The sequence below is a fragment of the Eubalaena glacialis genome, chromosome 10 (assembly GCF_028564815.1).
Source record: "Eubalaena glacialis isolate mEubGla1 chromosome 10, mEubGla1.1.hap2.+ XY, whole genome shotgun sequence".
NCBI lineage: Eukaryota > Metazoa > Chordata > Mammalia > Artiodactyla > Balaenidae > Eubalaena > Eubalaena glacialis.
The window spans coordinates 18,132,805-18,145,162 of NC_083725.1; the positions used below are offsets into that span (position 1 = coordinate 18,132,805).

At 42.1% G+C, this 12,358-nt stretch overlaps 1 pseudogene; it reads left to right on the top strand.

Annotated features, from left to right (window-relative positions):
- The first annotated feature begins 11,307 nt into the window (after positions 1-11,307).
- On the top strand, positions 11,308-12,355 carry LOC133099791 (nucleus accumbens-associated protein 1-like; annotated as a pseudogene).
- Positions 12,356-12,358: the final 3 nt, after the last annotated feature.

Consider the following 12,358-nt stretch of genomic DNA (forward strand, 5'->3'; position numbering starts at 1 on the left):
AACTAATATATCAGAAGTATGTTCATGAAATCAGACCCTCTTCAGAGCTTATCATTTACCTTTGAATTTTAGTCATCTTGTGCCACAACTAAAAATTTTAATGACCTATTTGTTTCATCTAATTGCACACATTTGATTTTCTTTTACAAAAATTATCAAAGTGATACTGCTAAATTTAAGCATTGCTTTTGTTAGGGGAACCACTGACCGAAACCGCCCGCCCTGGCCAGGCACCATAGTAACCACTTGCATGAGTTATCTTACAACAGGAGGTCCTGGTAAGGAATGAGGAACTAACAAGCTACCACCAAACAGAAGAATTCAGGAAAGGTCAAAAGGAGAGAGGAGACGCCAGTCCGTATGTTCTACCAACTTCCCAGAATCCTTCTCACTGGAATCCATCTTGGTTGAGCCATGTGCACACCACCAGGAAGGACCCTGAGGTGGAATGATTGGCCAGAGACAACCTGGAAACTAATCCCATTACCATAAAACCCGAGACTGTGAGCCACGTGGCAGAGCAGTTCTCCTGGGTTCCCTTACCCTGCCGCTCTCCGCCCGGGCGCCCCTTTCCAATAAAGCCTCTTGCTTTGTCAGCACATGTGTCTCCTTGGACAATTCACTTCTGAGTGTTAGACAAAAGCCCACTCTTGGGCTGTGGAAGGGATCCCTCTTTCTGAAACACTTTAACTGCAAACTCTACAAATTCCTCAGTACTATCTTGTTCTTGGCATTTATTGTATCTATTTTGCTTCCTATAAAAACAATAAGACATATGTACTGTATGTACTTCACATTAGAGAACACTTTACTAATCCCAAATATCCTAAACAGAAAGACATCTTCCATTTCCTAGCATCTAATTTTGCACTGACCTTAAACTAGCCTTTGCATTCCATTCTAAAGGGAAAAGAAATAGACTAAAAAATTAATATATTATTTTCACTTGTATTGGCCACATCTAAACTGTTGTTTCTGGAACAGGGAAGAGCTAAATCGGACTCCATGTTCAATCTGTTTCTTTGACTTTAACCTTTGCTTTTCGTTGAGAATCCGCCTGCCAATGCAGGGGACACAGGTTCGAGCCCTGGTCTGGGAAGATCCCACATGCTGCGGAGCAACTAAGCCCGTGCGCCACAACTACTGAGCCTGTGCTCTAGAGCCCACGAGCTGCAACTACTGAGCCCGTGTGCTGCAACTACTGAACCCGCATACCTAGAGCCCATGCTGCACAACAAGAGAAGCCACCACAATGAGAAGCCCACGCACCACAGTGAAGAATAGCCCCCTCTCACTGCAATTAGAGAAAGCCCATGTGCAGCAACAAAGACCCAACACAGCCAAAAATAAATAAATAAAATAAATAAATTTATTTTTTAAAAAAAAAGAAGTAACTCCTTAGAAAGAGAAGGGATAATACTTTAAAATATTAATGGCAATCTGAAACTAAAATCCAAGTGATTGTGATAAAGCATTGGAGTTGGTCTGTATGCTGGTGGTGAGAGAGAAGCACCAAGGAAAGTGACAGGATATTAAAGGTGTTTTCTTGGTGGGGTGCAGGGAGTCAGAGATAATACTGTTGTGGTGGTGTTGCACTGTGTCATCTAAGCTAGAACTATGGTCCCCAGAATTCCAGTCCATGTCTAGTTTCCATTTAGCTTTCGAACTGTATAGTCAAGAATTTGACTGGCCTTTGGTCCTGGTTTCTGGGAGGGAATCTCTAGATTCTCGGAATTTCCCAAGTGATAGGTGTATCTTTGTTATTCATGGCTGTCGAGCCCCTAGATAGTTCCCAGATGGGGCTGGCCATACTGGAAAGATCAACCATGTGGTTAGAGGGTTAGGGCTCTGAGCCAAGTAATACCAATTCAACCTCCACGGGGTGGGGGGCAAAGATTGGGGGCTGGAGATTGACTTCAATCACATGGCCAAGAATTCAAGCAATCATGCTCGGGTAATATAATCCCAATAAAACTCTGGACTCGAAGCTTGGATAAGCCTCCTGGCTGGTAATACACATTGATATGCCAGGAGTGTGATGCTTCCTGACTGCCTGGGGAGAGGACACAGAAACTTCCCATTTGAGACCCTCCCAAGGCCCACCCTATGTGTCTCTCCTTTTTTGTCTGGTTTTGATTTGTATCCTTTTGCTATAATAAGACTGTGACCATAAGTATAGCTCTTTCTGGAGTTCTGTGAGTCATTCTAGTGAATTATCAAACCTGAGGGGGTAGTGGGAACCCTCAAATTTGTAGCCAGTTGTTCAGAAGTGCAGGTGGCCTGGGAATCCAGGAGCTGCAGTTCGTGTCTGAAGTGAGGGCAGTCTCACAGAGGACTAAGCCCTTAACCTGTGAAGGTTAGCCTAACTCCAAGAAGTTAGTCTCAGAATTACAATGCAGTTCACAACAAGAGAAATTTGCTTGAGATCCAGAAGTCATAAGGGAAGCAGCAGCCATATATTCCACACTGTGGAAGCTTGGTGGAGGGTGCCAGGCACTGTGGTACCTCATGCATGTTGTTGCTGATCTCCTGGCTCACCTTGTTGGTGTGGGGCAGCACCCAGCCTGCAGGCTTGAGGTCATACAAGTCACCTAAGGTAGAGAATGACAGACAGATACAGGCTCCATTATTTTTCCCCCCAGCAGTTTCCAGTTTGTCCCTGCTCCTGTTCTTGTTCAGCTTTCCTTCCCAACTGCTGGGCTGGCTAACTTATAATGACTTCAGGCCAATACCAGAGGCAGGCAACAAATTGTTCCTCCAGCAATCACAATTGCATCAACTTGAATCCCTATAATAAGTTCCTTATTCATTAATGCTCTTACTTCTGCCTCTCTGATTTTACCTTGACTGCCACAGCTGTTTCAGTCTATCCACTGATAGAAAATTATAAATTTAAATGTGATTGTTGAGAACTTAAGAAGAAGCACTACAGGAATAGAAACACTAGGGTTGTCAATCCTGACTTCATGCTACAAGCTTTAAAAACAATGCTGATACCACTCTCCTCCCCGGAGATTCTGGGGTAAAGTTTAGATGTTAAATTGTTTTTTGAAAGGTTCCTAGGTGATCCTAGTATGCATCCAGGGTTATGAAATGCTGCACTAGAAGGAAGAAAAAAAGCAAAGAAAAGGTAATCAATCTTACACACACACAAGGAAGTATAACAGAAATAAATCAAAACATATCTTAATACGAGAGTCACTCCTAAAATCAAGATGTATTAAAAATTAACTAATAGGCAGACATAGCAGGCAAATATTAATAAAAATAAAGATGTGATATAGTAATATAAAAAATAGAATTCATAGTTAATAGCATGAAAATGGATCAAGGATATTTACGTTGATAAAAGTTATAGTATGTGTGAAGAAATGTCATGTTTCTCTTTCTATCTGGCATAGCTTCAGGATACATAAAACAAAAACTGGGAGACATACTCAGAGAAAATAACAAATTAAAATCATCTCTTTTAGAATTTAAAGATCAAGAAGAAAAAAAACATACAAGGTTTGAAAAACATAATTAACAGGACTTACCTACCATATTAGAAGCATGTTTAACTTTAACTCCACACAACTGATGTTCTCTATTCTTCCTGTAATAAACATCAAAGTCCCTGACATGCTGAAGGCTGGAGGCTAGTAAGCTACTCCTGTATGTCCACCCATGCTTGTTCTTTTTTTTATCAGATCGTGTTACCTCCCTGCTCTCTGGTACTTCATCACCGTCTGGTATTCTTTTTTTTTTTTTTTGAATTTTTGAATTTTATTTTATTTATTTTTTTATACAGCAGGTTCTTATCAGTCATCAATTTTATACACATCAGTGTATACATGTCAATCCCAATCGCCCAATTCATCACACCACCACCACCACCACCACCACCACCACCACCCCGCCGCTTTCCCCACTTGGTGTACATACTTTTGTTCTCTACATCTGTGTCTCAATTTCTGCCCTGCAAACCAGTTCATCTGTAGCATTTTTCTAGATTCCATATATATGTGTTAATATATGGTATTTGTTTTTCTCTTTCTAACTTACTTCACTCTGTATGGCAGTCTCTAGATCCATCCACGTCTCAACAAATGACCCAATTTCGTTCCTTTTTAGGGCCGAGTAATATTCCATTGTATATATGTACCACATCTTCTTTATCCATTCGTCTGTCAATGGGCATTTAGGTTGCTTCCATAACCTGGCTATTGTAAATAGTGCTGCAATGAACATTGGGGTGCATGTGTCTTTTTGAATTATGGTTTTCTCTGGGTATATGCCCAGTAGTGGGATTGCTGGATCATATGGTAGTTCTATTTTTAGTTTTTTAAGGAACCTCCATACTGTTCTCCATAGTGGCTGTATCAACTTACATTCCCACCAACAGTGCAAGAGGCTTCCCTTTTCTCCACACCCTCTCCAGCATTGAGTTGTTCCAATCCTGCTTATGCTAGTTTTTTTTTTTGGCTGTGTTGGGTCTTCGTTGCTGTGCATGGGCTTTCTCTGGTTGCGGCGAGCGTGGGCTATTCTTCGTTGCAGTGGCGGGCTCCTCATTGCAGTAGCTTCTCTTGTTGCGGAGCACGGGCTCTAGACATGTAAGCTTCAGTAGTTGTGGCTCGCGGGCTCAGTAGTTGTGGCTCACGGGCTCTAGAGCTCAGGCTCAGTAGTTGTGGCACACGGACTTAGTTGCTCCGTGGCATGTGGGATCTTCCAGGGCCAGGGCTCGAACCCACGTCCCCTGCATTGGCAGGCGGATTCTTAACCACTGTGCCACCAGGGAAGTCCTATGCTAGTTCTTATTAATATATGTTCTTAATTTAAATATTATATAAACCAATAAAATATGAATGTGAAAAATAGTAGTTGTTTCTAGAAAACTAAGTTGAATACTTTGAAAAGATCCAGTAAGGATATATCATTATAAAAATTTGCTGTCAGATTAAGTGTGTGCAAGACAACTGTAAAAAAAAAAAAAAAAAAGGATGTGAATTCTAGAAAACTTGAATACTTCACAAGTGTTTTTCAAACATCTATGGAACCGTTATGAGAGTTGGGAAAAGAAACATCAAGCAGGCATCACTTTGAGCAGGATGAAACTCACAGGCAGGAGAGTCAGCCACGAATGATAGATGTGGTTTCAGATTCCCTCAGCAGCCCCTGGAGAGCTGTGCCTGGGCTGTGGGTTCAGTCCCGCTAGCTCACTGCCAGGCAACCTAGAAAAATCCTGTGATCATCCAGCTAGTGAACTGGTTTGTCTCTCTACAAGTTTTTACCACACAGGCCGCAGTTTTCTGTTCACAAGGCTATAAAATTAGAGGTCACAAAAGAAGCATGGAGAAAAAAGTCATTTAGAAATAACTAAATAGAATCTAAGTAATTCAAGTTAGAGGGGAAAAAAAAATCAAACCTAAAAATACAGACCATTTAAAATGAAGAATGGTCAGTGCACTATATATCAAATCCCATGGATTAACTTACACTTCCAGTCAAGAGGGAGTAACAAAGATTAGAATTACCTTTCTGCCTGAAACAATCAATACACAAAGACAATGGCCATCAGGTACAAAGGATAGTGATCTCTGAGAAACAGGAGACGAGTGGGGTGAGTTCTATGATGGCTGCAGCTTGCTGCCTTGAGAAAACTTTCAGGCTGCAGTGTGGTAGGGGGGCAGACAGGCAGAGCTTGGCAAACTCCGAGTTGAGGAGGTAAAGCTGAGTGTTCAGGGAAACTAAGGTCACTAGAATGTCCATTACACAGTACTGAAGAGGATTAAGTTGTACTGAGAGAAAACTAGAGATCTGCAGAAATTTCCTCCAGTATTCATGAGAGTACTGATCAAAATACAGGTTTGAAGAAAGTACCCAAGCCTGGGGAAAGAATTGTCCCACAGAATTATAAGTAATACTACCCAACACTCACATAAGACCAGGAACGGTATCTGCTATCACTGGCCAGACTGAAAAACTTCATAATTCATGAGGTACCTAGTAGAGCATTAAAAAGCGTCTTGCCTCAGTAATGGGGTGAATTAACCCTAGACATAATATTTCTCAAATCCTGCCTAACAAATCTTAAAAGCAAGTCCTGAAGTGATGCAACTGTTAACAAGTAACTGTGTCCCAGAATAAAACTCAAGAATATTTATAGAAATACGACATACCAAGCATGCAATATGGTAAATTTCACCAACGCCTAGCATTCAATCAAAATTACAAGGCAAGCAAAGAAGCAGGAAAATACATCCAATAAGGAGAGAGTGAATCAAAAGATATTAGAATTAGCAGACAAGAATATTAAAAATTGCTGTAACTTTATTCCATATGTTGAAAATTTTAAGTAAAGGCAGTGAAGATATAAAAAAAAAAGATCCAAATCATGTGTTAACTAACTCCATGGGGGGAATCCTTTCACAATGTGTGTGTGTGTGTGTGTGTGTGTATAATCACATTGTACATTTTAAATATCTTATAGTTTTATCAATTGTACCTCAATAAAGCTTACCAAAAAAAATGAGAAAAATAGAGATCCAAATCAAACTTCTAGAGAGAAAAACTACAGTGTCTAAGATGAAGATTATATTGGAACTAATTGCTGATTAGACACTGCAGAAAAAAAGATTAGTGGACTTGAAGACATAGCAATAGAAACTAGCCAAAATGAAACACACAGAGAAAAAATAATCTAAAAAAGAAGCAGCGTATGAGTGAGCTATGGGACTACGTCAAGCAGCCTAATTAGAGTTTCCAAAGAAGAAAAAAATGGGGACAAAAAAAAATATTTTTAAATAATGGCCAAAATTTTTCCAAATTTAATGAAAACTGTAAACCCACAGATCTATGCAGTTCAATGAACCCCAAAGCAAAAGAAACATGAAAAAAAACTATGTCAAGGCACATTATAATCAAATGGCTCAAAACCAGCTAGAGAAAATTGACACATTATGTATATATAACGTGTGCAAGTTCACAAATGACTCCAAAAGCACCACCAGTCTTTTGATTTTGGGGTTACAAATAAAATTCAGTGAGTAGGGGAATTCACAAATAAGAAAGCCGCAAGTAATGAAGATCTAGTGTATATCAATACAATGGAATATCATTTGGCCATAAAAAGGATTGAAATGCTGTCTCATGCTACAACATGGATGAATCTTGAAAACATGATAAATATGAAAAGCCAGACACAAAAGGACAGATATGAATCTGCTTAGATGTCCAGAATAGGCAAATCCTTTTTTGAGTGTTTTATAGATGACATTTATCAGTTTGAGAAAGTTCCTTTTCATTATTACCTTAACTGTTTTATCATGAAGTGTGCTGAATTTCGTTAAATGCTTTTTTTGTGTCTATTGAGATGATTCTGAGGTTTTTATTTATCTTTTATTCTGTTGATAGGGTGTGGTATATTAATTGATTTTAGGATGCTAATCCAATCTTACATTGCTAAGATAAATCCTTCTAGGCCATGTTATATAATCCATTTATATACCTCTGGTTGTTTTGTTTGCTATTTTATTAAGGATTTTTGTGTCTATATTTACAAGATATATTGCTCTGTGGTTTGATCTTCTTATTATATGTTTTTCTGGTTCTTGTGATGAGAGTAATACTGGCCTCATAGAATGAGTTGTGAAGTGTTTCCTACTCTTCTATTTTTTGGAAGAGTTTGAGAAAAATTGGTATTATTTATTAAATATTTGGTAGAATTTATCAGTGAAGCCAGCTGGGTCTGGGTTTTCTTTTTTGGGTAGTTTTTGAGTACTAATTCAACTTCTTTGTTATGTCTATTCAGATTTTCTGTTTCCTCTTGAGTCAGTTTCAGTAGTTTGCAACTTTCTAAAAACTTGTCCCATCATCTAAGTTATCTAATTTGTTGGCATGCAGTTGTTCATAGTAGTCCCTTATGAAAGAGTCCCTCTTTCATATATGATAGCAGATTTCTTATAGGAAAAAATGCAAGGGGACATTTTAAAAATATAGGCATACTTCATTTTATTGCACTTCACTTTATTGCCCTTTACAGATATTGCTTTTTTTTTTTTTTACAAACAGAAGGTTTCTGGCAACCCTGTGTCAAGCAAGTCTATTGGCACCATTTTTCCAACAGTTGCTCACTTCATATGACTCTGTGTCAAATTTTGGTAATTCTCGCAATACTTCAAACTTTTAAATTATTATTGTATTTGTTATCATGATCTGTAATTAGCGATCTTTGATGTTACTATTGTCATTGTTTTGGGGTGCCACAAATTGTGCCTATATAAAATGGCAAACTTAACCGATAAGTGTGTGTATTCCAAATGTCCCCTAACCTCTCTCTCTCTCCCCCCTCAGGCTTCCCTATTCCCCAAGACATAACAATATTGAAATTAGGTCCATTTATAACCTTACGATGGCCTCTAAGTGTTCAAGTGAAAGGAAGAGTCAAACATCTCTCACTTTAAATCAAAAGCTAGAAATGATTAAGCTTAGTGAGGAAGGCATGTCTAGAGCTGAGATAGGCTGAAAGCAAGGCCTCTTGCGCCAAACAGTTAAACAAGTTGTGAATACAAAGGAAAAGTTCTTGAAGGAAATTAAAAGTGCTCCTCCACTGAAAACATGAATGACAAGAAAGCAAAACAGCCTTATTGCTGATATGGAGAAAGTTTTAGTGGTCTGGATAGAAGATTCAAACCAGCCACAACATTCCCTTAAGTCAAAGCCTAATCCAGAGCAAGGCCCTAACTCTCTTCAAGTCTATGAAGGCTGAGAGAGGTGAGGAAGCTACAGAAGAAAAGTCTGAAGCCAGTAGAGGTTGGTTCATGAGGTTTAAGGAAAGAAGCCGTCTCCATAATATAAATTTACAAGGTGAAGCAGCAAGTGCTGATGTGGAAGCTACAGCAAGTTATCCAGAGGATCTAGCTAAGTTAATTAATAAAGGTGTCTACATGAAACAACAGATTTTCAATGTAGATGAAACAGCCTTATATTGGAAGAAGATGCCATCTAGGACTTTCATAACTAGAGAGATGTCAATGCCTGGCTTTGAAACTTCAAAACACAGGCTGACTCTCTTGTTAGGGAATAATGCAGTTGGTGACCTGAAATTGAAGCCAATGCTTATTCACCATTCTGAAAATCCTAAGCGCCTTAAGAATTATGCTAAATCTCCTCTGCCTGTGCTCTATAAGTGGAACAACAAAGCCTGGATGACAGCTCACCTATTTACAACACGGCTTACTGAATATTTTAAGCCCGCTGTTGAGACCTACTGTTCAGGAAAAAACGATTTCTTTCAAAATGTTACTGCTCATTGACAACGCAACTGGTCACCCAAGAGCTCTGATGGAGATGGACAAGATTAATGTTGTTTTCATGCCTGCTAACACAACATCCATTTAACACAATATCCATTCTGCAGCCCATGGATCAAGGAGTAATTATGACTTTCAAGCCTTATTATTTAAGAAATACATTTCAGGACTTCCCTGGCAGTCCAGTGGTTAAGACTCCACGCTTCCACTGCAGGGGGCACCACTTCGATCCCTGGTGGGGGAACTAAGATCCCGCAACCCATGGGGCGCGGCCAAAAAAACAAAAACAAAAACAAACAAAAAAGAAATACATTTCATAAGGTTATAGCTGCCATAGACACCGTGATGCCTCAGATGGATCTGGGCAAAGTAAACTGAAAACCTGGAAAAGCTTCATCATTCTAGATGCCATTAAGAACATTCATGATTCAGAGGAAGAGGTCAAAATATCAACATTAACAGGAGTTTGGAAGAAGTTGATTCCAACCTGAATGAATGAGGGGTTCAAGACTTCAGTGGAGGAAGTAACTGCAGATGTGGTGGAAATAGGAAGAGAACTAGAATTAGAAGTGGAGCCTGAAGATGTGACGAAATTGCTGTAATCTCATGATAAAACTTCCACAGATCAGGAGTTGCTTCTTATGGATGAGCAAAGAAAGTGGTTTCTTGAGATGGAATCTACTCCAGGTGAAGATGCTGTGAAGATTGCTGAAATGACAACAAAGGATTTAGAATATTACATAAAATTATTTGATAAAGCAGGAGCAGGGTTTCAAAGGATTGGCTCCAATTCTGAAAGAAATTCCACCGTGGGTAAAAATGCTATCAAACAGCATTGCACGCTGCAGAAAAATCATTCGTGAAAGGAAGAGTCAATCAGTGCAGCAAAACTTCATTGTTGTCTTATTTTTAGAAACTGTCACAGCCATTCCAACCTTCAGCAACCACCACCCTGATCAGTCAGCAGCCATCAGCATCGAAGCAAGACCCTCCACCTGCAAAAAATTATAAATCGCTGAAGGCTCAGATGATTAGCATTTTTTAGCAATAAAGGATTTTTAAATTAAGGTACGCACACTGGGGTTTTTTAGACATAATGCTATTGTACACAATAGAATACAGTATAACATAAACATAACTTTTGTATGCACTGGGAAACCAAAAAATTTGTCACTCACTTACTGTGATATTCAGTTTCTAGTGGTGGCCTCGAACCGAACCCACAATATCTCCAAGGTATGCCTGTATTGAAAGGGGAAAAGAAAAAACTGTCAACTTAGAATTCTATACCCAGACAAATTATATTTCAAAAACAAATGTGAAAGAGGCTTTTTCAGACATAGACAAGCTAAAAGAGTTCATCACCAGCAAGACTGCGCTATAAGAACTATCAAAACAGGTTCTTCAAGCAGGCGAATACCAAATGGATAAATGGAGCTACACAAAAGGATGAAGAGCTCCAGAAATGGTAACTTTGGAAAAATATGTTAAGATTTTTTTCTTATTTAAATCTTCTTAAAAGAAAATCTATGTTTTAATACCGACAGTAACAACAAAAAAACCCCCAAAGAACAAACAAACAAAATTCTGTGTGGGGTATGTGCATACACACACACACACACACACACATAAATGTAAAGTGTGTAACAGCACAGTCTCTAGCAAGCTTGAACAGGGTGTGGGAGGGAAGATAAAATATATCAGGAACTAAAACTGGACTATATATAACTCGAGAGAGAGGTTTACAAAAATTATGAGAAATACTAGGTACAACTCTATATCCATTAACCTGGAAAGACAAAGGAAATGTTGATTTTTAATAAAGATATAAATTCAGCTGGCCCACAATGAATGGCCGCCACGGCTGCCGCTGCTGCTGAAGCAGAGGCCGCGGGGGCCGCGGAGTCCGTAGCTCCCGGGCAGGGGGGCGCGCCCCGGGCCCAGGCCCGGCCCCAGCCGCCGCTGCGGAGCTGGCCGGGAGCCCCCGGAGCGCGGCCACGGCTTAGCCGCCGCCGCCATGGCCCAGACCCTGCAGATGCAGATCCCAAACTTCAGCCACAGCATTCTGGAGTGCCTCAAGGAGCAGAGGCTGCAGGGCCCGTACTGTGATGTCTCGGTGGTGGTCAAGGGCCCTGCTGCTGGCCGCCAGCAGCTCCTACTTCCGGGGCCTGTCCAACAGCAGCCGGAGTGCGGCGGTGGAGATGCCGGCGGCTGCGCAGCCCCAGTCCTTCCAGCAGAGCCTCAGCTTCTGCTACACGGGCCGGCTGAGCATGAACATGGGCTACCAGTTCCTGCTCGTGTACACAGCGGGCTTCCTGCAGATCCAGGAGATCATGGAGCAGGGCACAGAGTTCTTCCTCAAGGTGGGCTCCCCCCGCTGTGACTCCCAGGGCCTGCACGCCGAGGAGGCCCCCTCGTCCGAGCCCCAGAGCCCTGTGGCGCAGACGTCGAGCTGGCCGGCCTGCGGCACCCCGCTGCACCCCGCTGCCCCTGGCGTCTCGCGTCAAGACGGAGCAGCAGGAGTCGGACTCCGTGCAGTGCACGCCCGTGGCCAAGCGGCTGTGCGACAGCAGCCAGAAGGAGGCCGGCGGTGGCAGCAGTGGCAACGGCAGCCGCAAGATGGCCAAGTTCTCCGCGCCGGACCTGGCCGCCAACCGGCTGCCCCAGCAGGCCCAGGGGGTGGCGGCGGCACAGCGCGCCGGAGTGGCTGGCGGGGGGGTGGGGTTGGGGGGCCGGGGCAGCCGGCGAGGGGCATGGCGGCAGCGGCAGGCGGAGCGGTGAGTGGGCCCAGCACGTCGGAGCGGACCAGCCCGGGCATCTCAAGCGCTTACACCAGCGACAGCCGCGGCTCTTACCACGAGGAGGAGGAGGACGCGGGCGAGGAGGGCACAGACGAGCAGTACCGGCAGATGTGCAATATGTCTGCCATGTACCGCATGATGAATGTCGTCCAGACCGCCAAGAAGGTGGAGGCCCTCCCTGAGCAGGTGGCCCCCGAGTCCCGGAATCGCATCCGAGTGCGGCAAGCTGGACCCCCAAGGTCAAGCCGCTTAGGCCGAGGGTGACGC